We start from the raw sequence: 21,625 nt of genomic DNA on the forward strand, positions 1-21,625 counted from the left end.
GGCGGGGAGATGGGCCCCACGGGCCCGATTCGGGCCGCGCGGGCCGCGCCGGATGGGGGCGGCCCGGGGACAGGTGGCGGCGCGCCACTGGCTGTGGGAGGCGGCGGGCTGACGTGGCACGAGGTGATTGGACGAAGGGACTTGGCCGGCGGACATGTCCGGCGCGGATGGACATGTCCGACAGCGCGGTGGAGAAGGGGCTAGGGTTCATCTGCGATTTGATCCGCGAATTTCGGGGGAGGGGCATATATTTGTAGGTAGAGGGAGCTAGGAGAGTCCAAATGGAGCACGGTTTTCGTCCACGCGATCGTGATCGAACGACCGAGAGCATGGAGGGGAGTTAGATGGGTTTTGGGCCACTTTGGAAGGGGTGTTGGGCTGCAAAGAGAGAGAGGCTTTACGGTTACCGGGTTAACCGTTGGAGTACCAAACGACCTCCAAATGGCACGAAACTTGATAGGCGGTCTACCGGTGCTATACCAAGGCCGCTTGGCAAGGCTCGGTCCATTCCGAGAAAGTTTAACACCCACTCACAACGAGAGACAAAAGAGGAAAGCCGGAGGGCATGGAAGCGACGGATTGCAAAACGGACAACAGGGAAAATGCTCGGATGCATGAGACGAACACGTATGCAACATGAAATGCACATGATGACATGATAAAATGCAACACGCAAGCAGATGACATGGCAACGATGGCGAAAATAACTGGCAGACACCTGGCGCATCGAAACCGGGGCGTTACAACATGGGGATGCCAGATCAAAATTCGGGGGCCGCCGCCCAGTTGGCGTCGCGCGGCTCGGTGATATGGAACCACCCCGATTGCCAGCCCTTCACGATCTCCACATAGGAGCCTTCGAGCCAGGTGACGTTGGGCATCTTGCCCACCATGGCGCCTCCGCAGTCCGCATGCTGGCCGACCACCACCTTCGGCTTCACGTTGAAGGTCTTCAGCCACAGACCGAAGTGGGGCTTGATGCGGAGGAAGGCCTCGCGCAGGACGATAAACATCGAGATGTTGAGGATGAAATTGGGGGCCAGATCATGGAAGTCCAGCCCGTAGTAGAACATGAGCCCGCGGACAAATGGGTGGAGGGGGAATTCCAGTCCGTGGATGAAGTGAGAAAGGAATACAACCCTCTCATAGGGTTCTGGAGTAGGGACGATCTGCCCTGCGTCTGGAGCCGGTGCATGATGTTTGCGGCCAGGTATCCGGCTTCCCAGAGCTTCGTAATGTCCTCCTCTGTGACGGAGGAGACCATCCACTTGCCTTCCGCTGCGGACATGTTTGGAATGGCTTTACGGAAAAGGTGAGAACTTGGGCGCTGGAGCTCGAGCGTGCGAGAATGGATGGGCAGGGGAAGAAGAAGGTGTGGGTGAAGAAGAGGAATCCTTATCCCTTTATAAAGGCGGTAGAAACTGTGCGCCTCCCCACATGCCCCGTAAAATCGCTTATTCCCGAAGCGCCGCAATTGATGGCGTGGTTGGGTTACCCACACCTGTATTGGTGAGAATCCCGTCATAAGGGGACACAATCTCTGCTTTGACAAGACGTGCCAAGGAAACCGCCTCGCAATATGTGCAACAACTGGTTGAGAAAAACGGTTCGAATAATGACCGGGCCGTGGCGTGATGTCACGCTATGAAAAGTTGTTAGTAGATTAGATTTGTGGAATATTGTACTCTCTACGGTGGTATGTGGAATTTGTTTTGCAGAGCCGGACACGATCCTTGTGTTCAAAATCTTCTATGGAGTATTCGGAGAAGGAACCCGCCTTGCAATGCCGAAGACAATCTATGTGTCGGACTCATCATCATTGAAGCCTGGTTCATGGGCTACTGAGGGAGTCCTGGATTAGGGGGTCCTCGGATAGCCAGACTATATACTTTGGCCGGACTGTATGAAGATACGAGATTGAAGACTTCGTCCCGTGTCTGGGTGGGACTCTCTTTGCGTGGAAGGCAAGCTTGGCAATTCGGATATGTAGATCTCCTTCTCTGTAACCGTCTCTGTGTAACCGTAGCCCCTTCTGGTGTCTATATAAACCGGAGGGTCTAGTCTGTAGGACAACAACAATCATAATCATAGGCTAGCTTCTAGGGTTTAGCCTCTACGATCTCATGGTAGATCAACTCTTGTAATACTCATATCATCAAGATCAATCAAGCAGGAAGTAGGGTATTACCTCCATCAAGAGGGCCCGAACCTGGGTAAACATTGTGTCCCCCGCCTCCTGTTACCATTAGCCTTAGATGCACAGTTCGGGACCCCCTACCCGAGATCCGCCGGTTTTGACATCGACAGCAACCACAAGGGTGGGGGCGCGCCCTAGCCCCCTGGCTTGTCGCTGCCTCGTGGACCCCCCCTGGCGTGTAACCGACGCCAAAAAATCCAATAAATCCTAAAACCCCTAGAAAGAAACCTAGATTGGGAGTTCCGCCGCCGCAAGCCGCTGAGTTCACAAAAAACCAATCTAAGATCGTTCTGGCACACTGCCGGAAGGGGGAATCATCACCAGAGGACATCTTCATCATCCCGGCTGTCTCTATGACGAGGAGGGAGTAGTTCACCCTCGGGCCCGAGGGTATGTACCAGTAGCTATGTGTTTGATCTCTCTCTCTCTCTCTGTCTCTCTCTCTCTCTCTCTCGTGTTCTTGATTTGACACGATCTTGATGTACCGTGAGCTTTGTTACTATAGTTGGATCTTACGATGTTCTTTCCTCTCTACCTTGTGATGAATTGAATCTTTTCCTTTGAGGTTTTGTTATGTCGGATTGAATCTTTGGATGTGAGAGCACTTGATGTATGTCATGGGACGGAATATCCGTGGTGACAATGGGATGTTCTATTGATCCACTTGATGTATGTTTTGGTTATCAACTTACGGATTCCTAGGGTGACATTGGGGTAATCCATGCATAGGGGTTGGTACCTGTTTTCATATTCCTTTCTCCGATAGAAATCTTGGGATACTTTTGAAGTTCTTTGTGTTGGATTGAATATTATGAATCTGATATTGTGTGATGCATATCGTATAATTGACCCACAGATACTTGTGGTGACATTGGAGTATCTAGGTGACATTAGGGTTTGATTGATGTGTGTCATGTGGTGGTATTTTAGTACGAACTCTAGGGCGGTTTGTGACACTTATAGGAATAGCCCAATAGATCGATCAAAAAGAATAACTTTGAGGTGGCTTCATTCCCTACAAGCAATTTCATCTTATATTCTCTGCGATAAGAACTTTGGAGTGATTCTTCGTTGCATGTTGAGGGATTGTTATATGATCCAATTATGTTATCATTGTTGAGAGACTTTGCACTAGTGAAAGTATGAACCCTTGGCCTTGTTTTCAAGCATTGCAATACTGCTTTAGCTCACTTTTGTTACTAGTTACCTCGTTGTTTTTATTTATTCAGATTATAAAAATATATTTTTACCATCCATATTACACTTGTATCACAATTTCTTCGTCGAACTAGTGCACCTATACAATTTACCATTGTATTAGGTGTGTTGGGGACACAAGAGACTCTTTGTTATTTGGTTGCAGAGTTGTTTGAGAGAGACCATCTTCATCCTACGCCTCCCATAGATTGATAAACCTTAGGCTATCCACTTGAGGGAAATTTTCTACTATTCTACAAAACTCTGCGCTTGGAGGCCCAACACGAGTCTACAAGAAGAATGTTGCGTAGTAGACATGAAAGAGAAGGCACTAAGATGGGAGGATCTCAACACCATGGTCTTAACTTGATCCTTCACTCTGAGTGGCTCATGTTTGAGCTAATGATCATGTCTATCCTATTACTATTGTGTGTGTCTTTCATACTGAGGCGAGGGGTAGGGTCCCTCTTCGGCGTTATAGAGGGGAAGTGTTGTGTTTCTCCAGTCATGTGTTTCAACGTTGGTCAAGACCTCTCTTGTGGCGGTAGGCTGATCCTTGTAGTGCTTCCTGTACTGATTGTCTTCAATGCCAGAATGTAGAGGTCTTCGTCGTTACTAACAATGCTCTCGTGTCCTTTACCTTTGTGCTTGTAATGTGTGTTGCTTCCAGCCAGCCCCCTTTGTCGCCTGACCGTTGTGGCGTGTTGTTTGTTTTAACTCGTGGCCAGTTGATATCTTTGTTAATTCAAAATCTGCCCCTCTTGAGCTTCTATTGTAAAAATAACTGAGGTAGAAAAATACAATAAACTTGATTATTTTCAAGACCCTTTTATTTCGTTTCACCGCATGTAGTCCTTTTTGCTCTCGATAAAAACATTGCTAATTTCTAACCATTCAAAATTTTAGTCCACATCTGAAAAATCGTTTTCTTGGCAGAAGTGCAGTTTTTGTCGGCAATGCTGGTTACTCCATTTTTGTTGTAGGTCTTGGTCTGTATCTATCAAACACACATCCTTCTTTTGCAACATGATCACCTCACATTGTGTGCTAGTACTATTTTTCCCTTTTTCCTTGTTGCAAGGACTTAAATGAAGGAGGTGTTCAACATGGTCTTGGTCTTTGTCTACTACGTACTCATTCTAATCCCGTCCCAAAATACGTGTTTTAAGTTGGTATAATTTAAATGCTCCCTTTGTAAAGAAATATAAGACTACCACAATGGGGAGTAAGTTAGAGTGGTAAGAGCATCTTCAGCCGCGCCCTCAACAGGCCTTCCCCAGGCGATTTTTTCGTGCCAGCGCCCAAAAATCGGCCGAGTCACGCCCCAGGAGCCTATTTTTCGCCGGTTTGGGTCGAAATTGGCGCCGGCGTACCCAGGCCGATCCCGGCACGCTGGGGGGCGCCGGGTCGAGCGATTTTGGCGCGAACGCACTGCGGGCCCACCAAGTCAGCGACACTCGCCTCGTCGTCCTCACAACGTGCGGGCGTCGCTGACAGACGAGCAACGGACCCTCCCGTAGTACGCCGCCGCCAACCATAAGGCATGGGCGGCATACTTCCAGCACCGGCAGGCGCAGCGGATCGCCTCCACCAACGGGGCGCTGGTGGTGAGGGGTAGCAAGAATAGCGAGGGGCGCCGCCTGTGTTGGGGCACCCCTGGCCGCTCGCTTCACGCAATCCTCTGGCACCTCGAGGGCGGCAACGACCCGCCCTTGACGTACCCTCCCGACCCGGCCCGAAGCGGCGGCCAGTGGATGCCGAGGAGGACGACGTCCTCTTCTTCCTCCTCCTCCCATTCCTCCTCCTCGGGGTCGCCGGCGCTGCTCAACGTCAAGGCCGAGCACACCGAGACGCCGCTCGGCCGGCGAACACGCAACGTCGGCATCTTCATCAACGATGGCGGGCGTGCCTCCTCCTCGGCTCCTCCCCGCTTCGTCAAGCCGAAGACGGAGCCCGGGCTCACCGCGGTGAAGACGGAGCCAGGGCTCGCCGTGGTGAAGACGGAGCCGGGCCTCTCCGAGGAGGCGGCCTTGAAGTGGGTGCACGAGGATTGGGCGCGGACGGAGCTAGAGCGCCGGTGTCGTGCCCTAGAACAATACTCCGCTCGGCGCCGTGGCCGCGACGAGGGAGGAGTCATCGTTCTCGACGACGACGACGACGACGACGCGCCGCCACCGGTCCGCTAGGGCGACACCGGGTAGGGGTCCAGCAGGGGCGGCCGCGTTAAGGAGGAGAAGGACGACGACAAGGACAACGCCAATGGCGGCGGCGGCGGCGGCGAGGACTTCGCTGCGCTCAGCGCGTTCTTCCTGTAGTTTAGGCCTTTATTTTTTAAGTTTGCTATGTAAAAACTGTTAAAGTCGCCGAAGTTTATTTTTAAGTTTGCTATATTTCACCGAAGTTTATGCCCGTTTGCCGTAGCCGAACGTATGTTAAAAAAAATTAAAAAAATCTTCTGGGTCGACCCTGGGGCCGGCGGTTGGGAACCCGATCGGCCCCAAGTCGATTTTTTCGCCGGGTCGTCCCAGGCGGCGATTTTTCGAGCCCCCTGGGGGGCAACGGCTGGAGATGCTCTAACATGCATATGTTACTAGTCTATGTCACTACCTCCACAATGTGAAGTAACATATGTGTGGTGTCATTAAACACTCCATTTATTAAATTGTAGACTCATCTTGTTTTGATATGTGTGATGTTACTCATACTACTAGTAACTAGCAATGTTATCACATCACTTTTTTCTTTATTAATTACTTGTCACATCATCTATTTTGTCTAAATATGTGTAGATAGTCTAAGAGCGTTTAAATCACTGCATTAAAGTTTTGACACTTATTTTGATTATTTTGAGACGGAGGGAGTACTCCGTCTCAGTTTACAAGTCCTGCGCGTATAACTAGGTTACCAATTTTATCACCCTAATATAAACTATATAACACAAAAATTATACCGTTTGAAAATAAAACATCTAAATTTTATATTGGTATATTTTTTGTAATACATGACTTGTATTAAGTTGGTCAAATTGACGACCTAAGAATATGCACACGCTCTGTAAGCTGAGAGAGTACCCGACCAACGGCTTTCTGAATTCTGAACCCAATCCTGGCCTAATTTTGTGACTGCGTTGTACTACTCCACAGTGGACATTCAACGGATTGTTTTGCCCAGATTGGAGATGGACGCGCGCAGTGCACAGAATAGACCAGACGAGGCGGTGGATGGAAGACCGTACGCGGTACTAGCTGGTAGCGAGCGGGGGCGATGCCACCTGATCCGCAGATTGGTCCATCCAACCAGATCGGCAGATGCGCGAATTGATGTGGCCGGCAGCGATCTCTGCTTATTAATTGTGGTATTGAGATTTGAGATGGACCGGGCGCATTCATTCGTTCCCATTTTGGCTTAATCTGCAAATCTGTTCCCGGTTCAAAACTTCTCCGGTATCGTTGCAACGCAAAAAGGAACGGCGATGGACAAAACAAACCGGCGGCTTGCGGGTTTTTTTTTTTTTTTTGCGGGACGGCGGCTTGCGGTTGAACAAAACACACCACCACAACCGGCAACGATACCTTCAACATCATGCACTTCATAGACCTTTAAAAAAACATTTCCTTGGAGCATCTACAGCCGGACGCCACCACATCTTAGGCTAACTCCACCGCACGACCCCATCCTGTCTGGGCCCGTTCGTTTGGGGTAAAACGGACAAACCGGGCGGCCCAGCGCGCGGGAGCAAACGGACTTTTGTCCGTTTTGTGTCCACTTTCGACCATCCGCGACCCAAGTTTGCGCCGCTTTTGGGGTAAAACGGACACCACGCGGACGCGCCGGCCGTCTGCGCGTCTCCTTCCCTGGCCCGCCCATCGGTGGCACAGGACGGGCCTTTTTCTATCCGCCCCCCTCCCTCCCTCCGGTCGCATCCCACTACACTCTTTCCCACTCTTCCCCTCGCCGCCGCCGCCGCCGCTGCCATTGCAGCCGTGCAACTCAGACACGCGCTCGCCCAGCCCCTTCCCCTCGTCGCTGTCGAGCTACCCAACCACGGCCACCTGGTTTGCGCACCCGCCGACCGGATTTGGGGCGGATCCGGTCGGTCTTGAGCTCGCCCGGCTGTGGGAGGCCGGGCCGCGCCATGGACTGGCCGGGCACCTCGCCGGAAGGCCCTGGCAGGGCCGCAAGGCCTCATGCAGGCAGTGGCTCGTCCTCTAGCCGCTCGGATCTGCACCGTCGGTGGTCCGCCGGTAGATACGCGAATGTCGGCCGTCCGGGCTCGGTGCTTGCCCAAAAGCTCGCCGGCGCACCGTTGCCCCTCATCAAGTGCGACCACTGCCCAAGGATGGTCGTGCGCCGCGTGTCTACAACGCCGGAGCATCCCGGATGAGTGTTCATCAAGTGCTTAAACGATGGGGTATGTGCTCTTTTTAACTTCGGTTTGTGCTCTTGGATTAGACTAGTTGTGCTAACTTTAAGTTTTATTGTGTAGAATGGATGCAAGTTTTGGTATTGGGAAGAAGAGTACATCGATATATTGATAGAGCGAAATCTAGTACATGTTCGTGCACTTTTAGCTAGCCTAGAGGCTGTAGATGAGACATGTGCACTTGTTGCTAGATTAGAGGCTAGGCACGATACTACGTGTGAGGAAGCAACGTCGACTTCTGGCTTGAAGAAGAAAGGACGGTGCTACATCGACCCTCCTCCACAGATCAACAATGAGTGCATCGAGAAGGCCCTAACCCAACTCAAGGGAGCAGTTATGGAAGTTGGGTATCTTCTCAAATGTATTCTTGTGGTTCTTGTTTTCTTTAGCCTTGCTTTACTAGTTAAAATGTGATGATGTATTGTCATGTATCAAAAATGAATGATGAAAAAAAGTTGAAGGACTTGCAAAGAAAAGTGCACGCGGACAAGATGCGGCCGGGATGCGTCCGCACGCTGGGCGCACGGCCACCGCATCCCGGAAACTGCCCGGACACGACCCCATTGCCCTACCCAAACGGACAGAATCCGGACAAAACGGACGTCCGTTTGGGGTCGCGCGGTGGATTTGGCCTTATATGCGCGCGGACACGCCCGGTCAGTTACCGGACAGGAGAGAGAAGGAAAAAAGTGACCCAACCGGACCCCTCATATCTCCCTATCTGTCCAGACTGTCCGCGAACCTTCATATCCATCTCAAATATGGGAAGAATATGAGGGCTCCCCGACACGCCCGGGCGCGCCCAGTTAATCCGCTACGTAGGACGCGGCCCCACCATGGACCACATTTTTCTTTCTCTCTCTTTATCTTCACCAATCACGTGCAAATGACCGAACATATAAGGAAAAATGAGGATTATGGCTGCGCGGACGGACAAATAGAGGCTCAAAACAGACACGCCCGGTCACTGACCGGGCGCGTCCGCGGGCGTTTGAGTGGTCGAATTAGAGGTATGTGGCGTTGTTGGATATATACTCCATCAGAGCATCTACAACCGGACTTGATAAATCCGCCCCCCTATACGTCCGCGAACGCGCCCGGCCACGCCCGCGGACGCATCCGGACGGGCCCTTGTATTACACTCTCGGCATCCACATATCTTAAATCCAGACTCTCAAATCCATGCACGTCGATCATATAAGCCATTGTTGCACATAAATAGCAAATGTTGGTACCAAAAATAAATAGTGTTTACATAAAATTTATTTTAGGTGCACAGCTCAAACATCAGCTCTTTGTTTCACATTGTGGTCCACATATGCTCCGCAAGATCATTGAATAGTCGCGCGTGCACCTAATGATCTCGAAGATTCTGATGCATCTGCAGAAAGTTCATAAGCTGAGTTGCATCTTGATCTTCCGGGATTTCAACTTGTTCTTCAGGTGCTTCAAAATCATTGGTTTGGACTACACCATCACCCTCATCCTCGACAATCATATTCTGCAAAATATCACAACATTTCATAAGCTGCCATAAGGTTTCTGATTCCAATATCATTGCAACCACACGGACAATTTCCCAACGATCTTGAAGCACACCAAATGCCCTCTCCACGTCCTTCCTAGCCGCTTCCTGCATTGTTGCAAAGTGGCTCTGTTTATTGCCATGCGGTTCGATTATGGTCTTCACAAACGTCGCCCACCGAGGATAGATGCCATCGGCAAGATAGTACCCCATGTTGTAGTCTCGGCCATTGACGGTGTAGTTGCACGACAGTGATTCCCCATTGCAAAGCCTCATGAGTACTGGAGATCGTTGAAGCGCGTTGATGTCATTGTGAGAACCTGGCATTCCAAAGAAAACATGCCAAATCCATAAGTCATGTGATGCCATCGCTTCTAGTATGATGGTGGCCTCTTTGGTGTAACCTTGATTCATTCCCCGCAAACCTTTGGGCAGTTCTTCCATTGCCAATGGATGCAATCAGTTGATCCAATCATTCCTGGAAACCCCATGGCCTCTCCAATTACCAACAACTTCTTCATTTCCTATGCATTTGGTTCTCTGAAATACTCAGGTCCAAACACCTCCACCACGGTGCGGCAAACTTGACAGTAGTCTTCAAGCATGTGCTCTCCCCAATCGTGACCATCTGTCCAATGGCATCTACGGCGGTACCAAGTGCAAGCATCCTCAGAGAAGCCATGCACTTCTGGTTAGCAAAGAAAGAAAGATGGCCGCAGCAATCCATCGTTAGCTTGAAGTAGTCATCTTGTGCCTCCACTCCCTGCACAATGCGCAAGACGGCGATGAAACCATGGATAATCCGAAAAAGTTGGGTTCGGAGCAAAGTAGTCCTTCTGCAATACCTGTGCTCCGGACACCCTATACCGATTGATCACTATTATCCCATTGACTAAGACCTTGAAGTTGAGAATATGCTCCACCTGCCAGTCCATTTCCTCTTGCATGCCCATCAGCATGATCATGTCCACTTGTTCGTCCGAATCTGAGGAATCGTAGAACTCATCTTGAATCATTTGATCAACCTCCGTCGGTCCATACTCCTCGTCGGATGAAGCATCAGAATCCATCATTTTCCCTAATAAATTCACAAAAAACTGGCCAGACAATATGTCGAACACATCAAGCGCAAGACGGAGCCAGAGAGTTGTCGGACATACCGCGGTGGTGTCCGAGCCGATGATGACGTCCTGCATGGCGAGGACCGGAGAGAGGACTGCTCTGCTAGAGCTGGCGACGTAGGGGCTAGGAACGGCTGCGGAGCATGCGCAGCGGCGGAGTTGCAAGACGGATAGTATCGTGGAATTAACACGTCAAATGTCCTAGTGAGAGGACTTAGTCATGGAGCCATCACAACGGACACGGGGAGTTTATACTGGTTCGGCCCCTTGCGGTGAAGGTAAAAGCCTATGATCCAGTTGTGGTGGAATTGATGGGGTCTCGACGAGCAGGGAGCGAATCCGCTTTACCTATCTCTCGAGTTGTTGTTTCTTGTCCCTGAACCGTCGTCGGGTCGTCCCTTTATATACACAGGGTCGTGGTGGGCGCACGGCAGATGCCAAGGGATGGCTAAAGAGAGGAGGAGGCTCGAGGGTGCTGGTGGGCTCCAGAGGCGAGGTTGGCATGCGCGGGCGCGGGACGCCGGACATACCCAGGTTCGGGGCTCTCCGGAGAGATAACACCCCTAGTCCTGCCGAGTTTAGTTGGATGATTGATAGTACAATGTTGCTCCTGGAGCTGTTTGGAGGAGGAAGGAAGCTGGCCAATGCTTGGGCTGCTCCTTCTCCCCGGTGTTGCCATTGGGTGGCTAGTCCTATGCTTGCTTGTGTTTCTCTTGTATTGTCTGTTATCTTCTGTGCGTGCCCCTGTAGGCATGGGTTCATGGGGAGTTTTATAGATCAACACACCCAGGGTTACAATGGTAATATGCCAAGTCGGTGGGTCCGTATTGTCGGTGTCCGGGATACCGGGATGGGTCCTGCTTGTGGGCTTGTGCTTCGCCGGGTTCCCCTAGGTGTGGGCCCCGCGTGCCTAGGGGGACTGTGCGCCGTCTTGTCGATCGTTAGGGCGCGGCCGACTCGAGTCGTGTACAGTGCTCTCCGTCAAGCTGCCGCTTGCTGTCGTCAGCGGTGAGGGCAGGAGCACTGTTGCCACGCCAGCCCTAGTCAGCGGGTAGGTGAGGGGCACTGTTGCCACGCTCCGGCTGACCACAGGCATGGGTGGGAACACTATTGTCTTGGTCATCGGTGGTTGAGGTCTCGTCCCATCGTACGGCCTAGATGTTGGGGAACGTAGCAGAAATTCAAAATTTTCCTACATGTCACCAAGATCTATCTATGGAGAAACCAGCAACGAGTAGAAAGGAGAGTGCATCTACATACCCTTGTAGATCGCTAAGCGGAAGCGTTCAAGTGAACGGGGTTGATGGAGTCGTACTCGTCGTGATTCAAATCACCGATGATCTAGTGCCGAACGGACAACACCTCCGCGTTCAACACACGTACAGCTCGACGATGTCTCCCATGCCTTGATCCAGCAAGGAGAGAGGGAGAGGTTGAGGAAGACTCCATCCAGCAGCAGCACAACGGCGTGGTGGTGATGGAGGAGCGTGGCAATCCTGCAGGGCTTCGCCAAGCACCTACGGGAGAGGAGGAGGTGTCACGGGAGGGAGGGAGGCACCAAGGGCTCAGGTATGGTTGCCCTCCCTCCCCTCCACTATATATAGGGGTAGGGGAGAGGGGGGAGGCGCAGCCTTGCCCCTTCATCCAAGGAAGGGGTGCGGCTAAGAGGGGGGGAGGAGTCCATCCTCCCCAAGGCACCTCGGAGGTGCCTTCCCCCTTTAGGACTCTCCCCTTTTTCCTATATCTTGGCGCATGGGCCTGTAGGGGCTGGTGCCCTTGGCCCATGTAGGCCAAGGCGCACCCCCTACAGCCCATGTGGCCCCCCGGGGCAGGTGGCCCCACCCGGTGGGCCCCCGGGACCCTTCCGGTGGTCCCGGTACAATACCGATGACCCCGAAACTTGTCCCGATGGCCGAAACAGGACTTCCTATATATAAATCTTTACCTCCGGACCATTCCGGAACTCCTCGTGACGTCCGGGATCTCATCCGGGACTCCGAACAACATTCGGTAACCACATACAAACTTCCTTTATAACCCTAGCGTCATCGAACCTTAAGTGTGTAGACCCTACGGGTTCGGGAGACATGCAGACATGACCGAGATGTTCTCCGGTCAATAACCAACAGCGGGATCTGGATACCCATGTTGGCTCCCACATGTTCCACGATGATCTCATCGGATGAACCACGTTGTCAAGGACTCAATCGATCCCGTATACAATTCCCTTTGTCTAGCGGTATGGTACTTGCCCGAGATTCGATCGTCGGTATACCGATACCTTGTTCAATCTCGTTACCGGCAAGTCTCTTTACTCGTTCCGTAACACATCATCCCATGATCAACTCCTTGATCACATTGTGCACATTATGATGATGTCCTACCGAGTGGGCCCAGAGATACCTCTCCGTTTACACGGAGTGACAAATCCCAATCTCGATTCGTGCCAACCCAACAGACACTTTCAGAGATACCCGTAGTGTACCTTTATAGCCACCCAGTTACGTTGTGACGTTTGGCACACCCAAAGCACTCCTACGGTATCCGGGAGTTGCACAATCTCATGGTCTAAGGAAATGATACTTGACATTAGAAAAGCTTTAGCATACGAACTACATGATCTTGTGCTAGGCTTAGGATTGGGTCTTGTCCATCACATCATTCTCCTAATGATGTGATCCCGTTATCAACGACATCCAATGTCCATGGTCAGGAAACCGTAACCATCTATTGACTAACGAGCTAGTCAACTAGAGGCTTACTAGGGACATGGTGTTGTCTATGTATCCACACATGTATCTGAGTTTCCTATCAATACAATTCTAGCATGGATAATAAACGATTATCATGAACAAGGAAATATAATAATAATCAATTTATTATTGCCTCTAGGGCATATTTCCAACAGTCTCCCACTTGCACTAGAGTCAATAATCTAGTTCACATCGATATGTGATTAACACTCAAGGTCACATCCCCATGTGACTAACACCCAAAGAGTTTACTAGAGTCAATAATCTAGTTCACATTTACCATGTGATTAACACTCGATGAGTTCTGGGTTTGATCATGTTATGCTTGTGAGAGAGGTTATAGTCCACGGGTCTGAACCTTTCAGATCCGTGTGTGCTTTACAAATCTCTATGTCATCTCCTAGATGCAGCTACCACGTTCTATTTGGAGCTATTCCAAATAACTGTTCTACTTGGAGCTATTCTAAATTGTTGCTCCATTATACGTATCCGGTATCTCTACTCAGAGCTACCCGGATAGGTGTTAAGCTTGCATCGACGTAACCCTTTACGACGAACTCTTTTACCACCTCCATAATTGAGAAAATTCCTTAGTCCACTAGTTACTAAGGATAACTTTGACCGCTGTCCCGTGATCCATTCTTGGATCACTCTTGTACCCCTTGACTGACTCATGGCAAGGCACACTTCAGGTGCGGTACACAGCATAGCATACTGTAGAGCCTACGTCTTATGCATAGGGGACGACCTTAGTCCTTTCTCTCTATTCTGCCATGGTCAAGCTTTAAGTCTTAACTTCATACCTTACAACTCAGGCAAGAACTCCTTCTTTGACTGATCCATCTTGAACACCTTCAAGATCATGTCAAGGTATGTGCTCATTTGAAAGTACCATTAAGCGTTTTAATCTATCCTTATAGATCTTGATGCTCAATGCTCAAGCAGCTTAATCCAGGCCTTTCCATTGAAAAATACTTTCCAAATAACCCTTTATGCTTTCCAGAAATTCTACGTCATTTCGTTAATATGTCAACAACATATACTCATCAGAAATTCTATAGTGCTCCCACTCACTTCTTTGGAAATACAAGTTTCTCATAAACTTTGTATACACCCAAAATCTTTGATCATCATCAAAGCATACATTCCAACTCCGAGATGTTCACTCCAGTCCTCAGAAGGATTGTTGGAGCTTTGCATACTTATTAGCATATTTCAGGATGGACAAAACCTTCCGATTGTATCACATACAACCTTTCCTCAAAAATCGTCGAGGAAACAATGTTTTGACATCCTATCTGCAAGATTTCATAAATAATGCAGTAATTGCTAATATAATTCCAACAGACTCTTAGCATCGCTACGAGTGAGAAAGTCTCATAGTAGTCAACTCCTTGAACTTGTCGAAAAACATCTTAACGACAAGTCGAGCTTTCTCAATGGTGACACTTACCATCATTGTCTGTCTTCCTTTCAAAATCCATATGTACCTAACAGCCTTACGACCATCAAGTAGTTCTTCCAAAGTCTACACTTTGTTTTCATACATGGATCCTCTCTCGGGTTTTATGGCCTTGAGCCATTTATCGGAATCCGGGCCCACCATCGCTTCTCCATAGCTCGTAGGTTCATTGTTGTCTAGCAACATGACTTCCAAGACAGGATTACTGTACCACTCTGAAGTAGTACGTATCCTTGTCACCCTACGAGGTTCGGTAGTGACTTGATCCGAAACTTCATGATCACTATCATAAGCTTCCACTTCAATTGGTGTAGGTGCCACAGGAACAACTTCCTGTGCCCTGCTACACACTTGTTGAAGTGACGGTTCAATAACCTCATCAAGTCTCCACCATCCTCCCACTCAATTCTTTCGAGAGAAACCTTTCCTCGAGAAAGGACCCGATTCTAGAAACAATTCATATTGCTTTCGGATCTGAATTAGGAGGTATACCCAACTGTTTTGGGTGTCCTATGAAGATGCATTTATCCGCTTTGGGTTCGAGCTTATCAGCCTGAAACCTTTCCACATAAGCATCGCAGCCCCAAACTTCTAAGAAATGACAGCTTAGGTTTCTCTAAACCATAGTTCATACGGTGTCATCTCATCGGAATTACGTGGTGCCCTATTTAAAGTGAATGTGGTTGTCTCTAATGCCTAACCCATGAACGATAGTGGTAACTCGATAAGAGACATCATGGTATGCACCATATCCAATAGGGTGCAACTATGACGTTTGGACACACCATCACACTATGGTGTTCCAGGCTGTATCAGTTGTGAAACAATTTCCACAATGTCTTAATTCTGTGCCAAACTCGTGATTCAGATATTCATCTCTATGATCATATCATAGATCTTTTATCCTCTTGTCACGACGATCTTTCAACTTCACACTGAAATTACTTGAACCTTTCAATAATTCAGACTCGTGATTCATCAAGCAAATATACTCAACATCTACTCGAATCATCTGTGAAGTAAGAACATAACGATATTCACTGCATGCCTCAGCACTCATTGGACTGCACACATCAAAATGTGTTACTTCCAACAAGTTGCTATCTTGTTCCATCTTACTGAAAACGAGGCTTTTCAGTCATCTTGCCCATGTGGTATGATTTGCATGTCCCAAGTGATTCAAAATCAAGTGAGTCAAAACGGTCCATTTGCATGGAGTTTCTTCATGCATATACACCAATAGACATGGTTCGCATGTCTCAACCTTTTCAAAAACGAGTGAGCCCAAAGATCCATCAATATGGAGCTTCTTCATGCGTTTTATACCGATATGACTTACGTGGCAGTGCCACAAGTAGGTGGTACTATCATTACTATCTTTTGGCATGAACATGTGTATCACTACGATCGAGATTTAATAAACCATTCATTTTAGGTGTAAGACCATTGAAGGTATTATTCAAATAAACAGAGTAACCATTATTCTCCTTAAATGAATAACCGTATTGCGATAGACGTAATCCAATCATGTCTATGCTCAACGCAAACACCAAATAACAATTATTTAGGTTTAACACCAATCTCTTTGGTAGAGGAAGCGTGCGATGCTTGATCATATCAAGCTTGGAAAAACTTCCAACACATATCGTCAGCTCACCTTTAGCTAGTCTCCGTTTATTCCGTAGCCTTTTGTTTCGAGTTACTAACACTTAGCAACCGAACCGGTATCTAATACCCTGGTGCTACTAGGAGTACTAGCAAAGTACACATTAACACAATGTATATCCAATATACTTCTATCGACCTTGCCAGCCTTCTTATCTACCAAGTATCTAGGGTAATTCTGCTCTAGTGGTTGTTCCCCTTATTACAGAAGCACTTAGTCTCGGGTTTGGGTTTTACCTTGGGTTTCTTCACTAGAGCAGCAGCTGATTTGCCGTTTCATGAAGTATCCCTTCTTGCCCTTGCCCTTCTTGAAACTAGTGGTTTCACCAACCATCAACAATTGATGCTCCTTCTTGATTTCTACTTTCGCGGTGTCAAACATCGCGAATACCTCAAGGATCATCATATCTATCCCTGATATGTTATAGTTCATCACGAAGCTCTAACAACTTGGTGGCAATGACTTTGGAGAACCATCACTGTCTTATCTGGAAGATCAACTCCCACTCGATTCAAATGATTGTTGTACTCAGACAATCTGAGCACAAGCTCAACAATTGAGCTTTTCTCCTTAGTTTGCAGGTTAAGAAAGTCATCGGAGGTCTTATACCTCTTGACATGGGCACGATCCTGAAATCCCAATTTCAGCCCTCAAAACATCTCATGTGTTTCGCGATGTTTCAAAAACGTCTTTGGTTCCTCAACTCTAAACCGTTTAACTGAACTATCACGTAGTTATCAAAATGTGTATGTCAGATGTTCGCAACAACCACAGACAACGTTCGAGGTTCAGCACACTGAGCGGTGCATTAAGGACATAAGCCTTCTATGAAGCAATGAGGACAATCCTCAGTTTACGGACCTAGTCCGCATAATTGCTACTATCAACTTTCAACTAATTTTTCTCTAGGAACATATCTAAACAGTAGAACTATAGCGTGAGCTACGACATAATTTGCAAAAACCTTTTGACTATGTTCAGGATAATTAAGTTCATCTTATGAACTCCCACTCAGATAGACATCCCTCTAGTCATCTAAGTGATTACATGATCCGAGTCAAACTAGGCCGTGTCCGATCATCACGTGAGACGGACTAGTCATCATCGGTGAACATCTTCATGTTGATCGTATCTTCTATACGACTCATGCTCGACCTTTCGGTCTCCGTGTTCCGAGGCCATGTCTGTACATGCTAGGCTCGTCAAGTTAACTCTAAGTGTTTCGCGTGTGTTCCGAGGCCATGTCTGTACATGCTAGGCTCGTCAACACCCGTTGTATTTGAACGTCTGAATGAAACACCCGATCATCACGTGATGTTTTGAAACAGCGAACTGTCGCAACGGTGCACAGTTAGGGGAGAACACTTCTTGAAATTGTTGTAAGGGATCATCTTATTTACTACCGTCGTTCTAAGCCAATAAGATGTATAAACATGATAAACATCACATGCAATCAAATAGTGACATGATATGGCCATCATCACTTTGCTCCTTTTGATCTCCATCTTCGGGGCTCCATGATCATCATCGTCACCCGCATGACACCATGATCTCCATCATCATGATCTCCATCATCGTGTCTTCATGAAGTTGCCTCGCCAACTATTACTTCTACTACTATGGCTAACGGTTAGCAATAAAGTAAAGTAATTACATGACGTTTAAGTTGACACGCAGGTCACAAATAAATAAAGACAACTCCTATGGCTCCTGCCGGTTGTCATACTCATCGACATGCAAGTCGTGATTCCTATTACAAGAACATGATCAATCTCATACATCACATATATCATTCATCACATCCTTTTGGCCATATCACATCACCTAGCATACCCTGCAAAAACAAGTTAGACGTCCTCTAATTGTTGTTTGCATGTTTTACGTGGCTGCTATGGGTTTCTAGCAAGAACGTTTCTTACCTACGCATGAACCACAACGTGATATGCCAATTGCTATTTACCCTTCATAAGGACCCTTTTCATCAAATCCGATCCGACTAAAGTGGGAGAGACAGACACCCGCCAGCCACCTTATGCAACTAGTGCATGTTTGTCGGTGGAACCGGTCTCACGTAAGCGTACGTGTAAGGTTGGTCCGGGCCGCTTCATCCCACGATGCCGCCGAATCAAGATAAGACTAGTAACGGCAAGCATATTGAACAATATCGACGCCCACAACTACTTTGTGTTCTACTCGTGCAAAGAATCTACGCAATAGACCTAGCTCATGATGCCACTGTTGGGGAACGTAGCAGAAATTCAAAATTTTCCTACGTGTCACCAAGATCTATCTATGGAGAAACCAGCAACGAGTAGAAAGGAGAGTGCATCTACATACCCTTGTAGATCGCTAAGCGGAAGCATTCAAGTGAACGGGGTTGATGGAGTCGTACTCGTCGTGATTCAAATCACCGATGATCTAGTGCCGAACGGACAGCACCTCCGCGTTCAACACACGTACAGCTCGACGATGTCTCCCACGCCTTGATCCAGCAAGGAGAGAGGGAGAGGTTGAGGAAGACTCCATCCAGCAGCAGCACAACGGCGTGGTGGTGATGGAGGAGCGTGGCAATCCTGCAGGGCTTCGCCAAGCACCTACGGGAGAGGAGGAGGTGTCACGGGAGGGAGGGAGGCGCCAAGGGCTCAGGTATGGTTGCCCTCCCTCCCCTCCACTATATATAGGGGTAGGGGAGAGGGGGGAGGCGCAGCCTTGCCCCTTCATCCAAGGAAGGGGTGCGGCTAAGAGGGGGGGAGGAGTCCATCCTCCCCAAGGCACCTCGGAGGTGCCTTCCCCCTTTAGGACTCTCCCCTTTTTCCTATATCTTGGCGCATGGGCCTGTAGGGGCTGGTGCCCTTGGCCCATGTAGGCCAAGGCGCACCCCCTACAGCCCATGTGGCCCCCCGGGGCAGGTGGCCCCACCCGGTGGGCCCCCGGGACCCTTCCGGTGGTCCCGGTACAATACCGATGACCCCGAAACTTGTCCCGATGGCCGAAACAGGACTTCCTATATATAAATCTTTACCTCCGGACCATTCCGGAACTCCTCATGACGTCCGGGATCTCATCCGGGACTCCGAACAACATTCGGTAACCACATACAAACTTCCTTTATAACCCTAGCGTCATCGAACCTTAAGTGTGTAGACCCTACGGGTTCGGGAGACATGCAGACATGACCGAGATGTTCTCCGGTCAATAACCAACAGCGGGATCTGGATACCCTTGTTGGCTCCCACATGTTCCACGATGATCTCATCGGATGAACCACGATGTCAAGGACTCAATCGATCCCGTATACAATTCCCTTTGTCTAGCGGTATGGTACTTGCCCGAGATTCGATCGTCGGTATACCGATACCTTGTTCAATCTCGTTACCGGCAAGTCTCTTTACTCGTTCCGTAACACATCATCCCGTGATCAACTCCTTTATCACATTGTGCACATTATGATGATGTCCTACCGAGTGGGCCCAGAGATACCTCTCCGTTTACACGGAGTGACAAATCCCAATCTCGATTCGTGCCAACCCAACAGACACTTTCAGAGATACCCGTAGTGTACCTTTATAGCCACCCAGTTACGTTGTGACGTTTGGCACACCCAAAGCACTCCTACGGTATCCGGGAGTTGCACAATCTCATGGTCTAAGGAAATGATACTTGACATTAGAAAAGCTTTAGCATACGAACTACATGATCTTGTGCTAGGCTTAGGATTGGGTCTTGTCCATCACATCATTCTCCTAATGATGTGATCCCGTTATCAACGACATCCAATGTCCATGGTCAGGAAACCGTAACCATCTATTGATTAACGAGCTAGTCAACTAGAGGCTTACTAGGGACATGGTGTTGTCTATGTATCCACACATGTATCTGAGTTTCCTATCAATACAATTCTAGCATGGATAATAAACGATTATCATGAACAAGGAAATATAATAATAATCAATTTATTATTGCCTCTAGGGCATATTTCCAACACTAGATGGGACGGGAGCTGACCCGTGGCTGGGTTGTCGTGGACGCCACGGGTGGGGTTGGCTTGCTAGGGAAGCCTTGGTTGCGCCGGGTTGAGTTGTCTTGCGCCAGTTATTGTGGCCGGGTCGATGTAACTTGCCGGGTCGGAGAGTTTAGCCGGGTTGCGGGCCCTACCGGGTCGAGCGACCCGGCCAGGCGCGTGCCAGTTTGTGGGGCGATGCGGGCCCCGCTGTTTTCGAAAAGTATCCGGGTTCCGTTGCCTGCCCGATGTTCATCCCCCCGACAGTAGTCCCCGAAGCTGTGATGGTCCGCCGTCTTCGGATGAGTGGGCCTTCGCGGTTTCCCCCTTGAGCAAGGCGGATTCTGCGAGCGCCGGGTCTGGGAACACCCACTGTGTGCTGGTTTTCTCGGAAATCGGATCGCGGCATCCCGGCCGTGGCGGGAACCAAGGAGTCCGTCGAATCTTGAGGCGATCCCTTGGGCTTCGTGCAGGTGCCACGTGGCGCCCGGAAGTTAGAGGGGCCTGACAGGCCATGCACGTGACGGGACCGGGCGACGGGCCGGGGCCCGCCGCCGTGCGCCCTTGGTCCATGCGCGCGAATTGATTGCGGCGTCTGGGGGTCGGTTGCACTTCCTCGATCAGTTAGTGCGCGTGTACATGCGCACTTATTGCGGGGTAGTGGAACGGGTGCGTGCAGACGATCCCACTTCCTCACGTTTGAATCAGGGGTTATAAATTGAGGGGGGCAAGGGGGCGGCAGACACCATTCTCGCTCGCACCCTCCTGTCCCCGTGCTCCTGCTCTGCTCTTTGCCACCGACGCACAGCTGCCCCCGCAGCCCCGAGCAGAGCTTCCTCCGTCGTCCATCTTCTCTTTCCTTCTTCCGTCCATGTCGCTGCCTCCAGGCTCTTGGATGGGCTCCAACGTCACCAACAAGGACATCGTGCAGCTTCAAGCTTTGCGGCGCCTGCCGCGGGAGACGGACGTCGGCGTCCGCCTGCCGCGCGGCGAGCAAAGGCCCCGACCCGAGGGGCAGGAGCGCTTCGTCTTCCTTACGCATTTCGAGCGCGGGTTCGGGCTGCCGGTGAGCACCTTCCTCCACGCGTTCTTGGAGTTCTTCGGGATCCAACCGCACCATCTTGGCACCGACGCCATCGTCCAGCTCTCCGGCTTCGTGACCCTATGCGAGGGATACCTGGGGGTCGAGCCGATGATCGACCTCTGGGCGTGCTTCTTCTCCCTGAAGCAGCAGGGCCCGTCGGCCGGGGAGTTCGCCGACTGCGGCGCCGCCTTCATCTC

This window comes from Triticum dicoccoides, chromosome 3B, assembly GCF_002162155.2.
Source record: "Triticum dicoccoides isolate Atlit2015 ecotype Zavitan chromosome 3B, WEW_v2.0, whole genome shotgun sequence".
NCBI classification, from domain to species: Eukaryota; Viridiplantae; Streptophyta; class Magnoliopsida; order Poales; family Poaceae; genus Triticum; species Triticum dicoccoides.